Below are 1,885 nucleotides of genomic sequence, written 5' to 3'. Positions count from 1 at the left end.
AGGGAGAAAGACGGATCCGCGAGCTTCGCGTTCCCTCTCTCTACTTCTTTCTCTCTCCCTCTCTCGCTCTCTCTCCCTCCCTCTTACTCATTCTCTCTCTCTCTCTCTCCCTCGCTCGGTTCTCTCACTCACTCACTCACTCTCGGAGGAAGAGTGTGCGTGGTGGTTGTGCGCGTGTGCGCCTATGCGCGTGAGCGTTTCACACCTGACTACTACGCTAGTCAAGTTGTCGACCGTCTACGACTAAACTATAATCGTTAAATAATCATTTTTATAATACGATATTAATCGATAAAATCTTGATTCGTCTTATTAATAATTGTCGTTGTTAATACCAATTCGAATCGAACAATCTACGATCGATTTATTATGTCGGTAAAGTGTGCGCGGCGGGCACGGTAGGTTAGTTGACCGCGGGGCCGAGCGAGCGCTGAGCTGACAGTAGGCCGGCGACGTCACAGTGGGCCGGTTGAGCCTTCCTTCGTTCGATTCAGGCAGGCTCTTCTATTCGTTTTACATGTAGCAAGGTAAATATTTATATGCGGAACATCCTTTCCGTTAAACGTCGGTGAAAATTACGTTCGCGCGAAAAATTACGTCGGCGGAGTATTGTTTCTTCTTCTTCTTCTTCTTCTTCTTCTTCTTGTTCTTCATGTTCTTCTTGTTCTTTCTTCTTCTGCTCCTTCTTCTTTTTTTTCTTCTTCTCTTTTCTCTTCTTTTCTTTCTTTGATTTTCCAAATCCACAAGGAAAGAAAGAAAGAAGGAAGAAAAGAAAGACAGAACGACGGAAGGAAAGAAAGAAAGAAAGAAAGAAAGAAAGAAAGAAAGAAAGAAAGATAGATAGAGAAAGCAAGGAAGGAAGGAAATAAGAAAGGAATGTGTTTATATATATATATATGTGTGTATGTATATATATTTTAACGACGATCTACCACCCGGAAAAATTGAGTGCTCGTGAGGGAATCGAAGGAGGAGAAAAAAAATAATTCAACGACGACGACGAAGACGACGACGACGACGACGACGACGACGACGACGAATTTTGAAAATTATTATTACTCGTACACACGTACATACCAACGTGTACTCGGAATGGTGTAAGATAGATAGATAGAGAGAGACAGAGAGTGAGAGAGAGAGAGAGAGATTTTCACTTTTCATCTTCCGTGCGTAAGCGCGCGGAACACGCGAGTTTTTTTCTTTCTGATTTTATTTTTCTTCTTCATCTTCTTTTTCTTCCTCCTCTTTTCTCAAGTTTTTGTTGCACCATATAATTTTTTTTTTTCGTTTCTTTCAAACGACGTCCTCGTCCTCGTCTACGTCTACGTCTACGTCTACGTCTACGTCTTAATCTTCGTAACCGTTGTCGACTGTTGTTGTTATTGTTGTTGTTGTTGTTGATGATGATGATGATGATGATGATGTTGTTATTGTTGTTGTTGTTGTTAAAATTCTTCGACGATATTTATTATAACGAATGTATGTGTTTCGAGACGACGAGGAACAATGATGAATATAATGATCACGACGATCAACGACGTAACGTGGAGAACAGAAAAATGGGAAATGGTGACGACGGAGAACAGTTTTTCGTTCAGTGAAAATAAAAAGGATCGTCGAAACAAAAAGACAGATAGAGAGAGAAAGAGAGAGAGAAAGAGAGAGAGAGAAAGTGAGTGAAAAAGAGACAGAGAGACAGAGAGAAAGAGAGAGAAATTCGAAATGATAGGACTAAAGAAAATTGTCAGGAATGAAGAAAAATCATTGACGTCGATACGACGTTTTTTACTTCCTCTTTGTTTTTTTCCTGTCTCTATCTATCTATCTATCTATCTATCTATCTATCTATCTCTGTAAATCTGACTATCGCATAAGAAAATAATAA

General features: G+C 39.9%; 1 protein-coding gene across 2 annotated transcripts in view; it reads left to right on the top strand.

The window, feature by feature from the left end:
• Nucleotides 1-292: 292 nt before the first annotated feature.
• LOC122626986 (longitudinals lacking protein, isoforms H/M/V) overlaps nt 293-1,885 on the top strand; it is a 65,013-nt gene continuing 63,420 nt past the window's right edge. The window contains exon 1 of one of the 2 annotated variants that reach the window (XM_043807665.1): nt 293-527. The gene's annotated coding sequence lies outside the window, so the exon portion shown is untranslated. The remainder of the gene's footprint in view (nt 528-1,885) is intronic. The other variant, XM_043807664.1, reaches the window with a different exon arrangement.

This window comes from Vespula pensylvanica, chromosome 2 (assembly GCF_014466175.1).
Source record: "Vespula pensylvanica isolate Volc-1 chromosome 2, ASM1446617v1, whole genome shotgun sequence".
Taxonomy (NCBI): Eukaryota; Metazoa; Arthropoda; class Insecta; order Hymenoptera; family Vespidae; genus Vespula; species Vespula pensylvanica.
The sequence above is the reverse complement of the archived record's forward strand: the minus strand, read 5'-3'. Positions and strand labels throughout refer to the sequence as shown.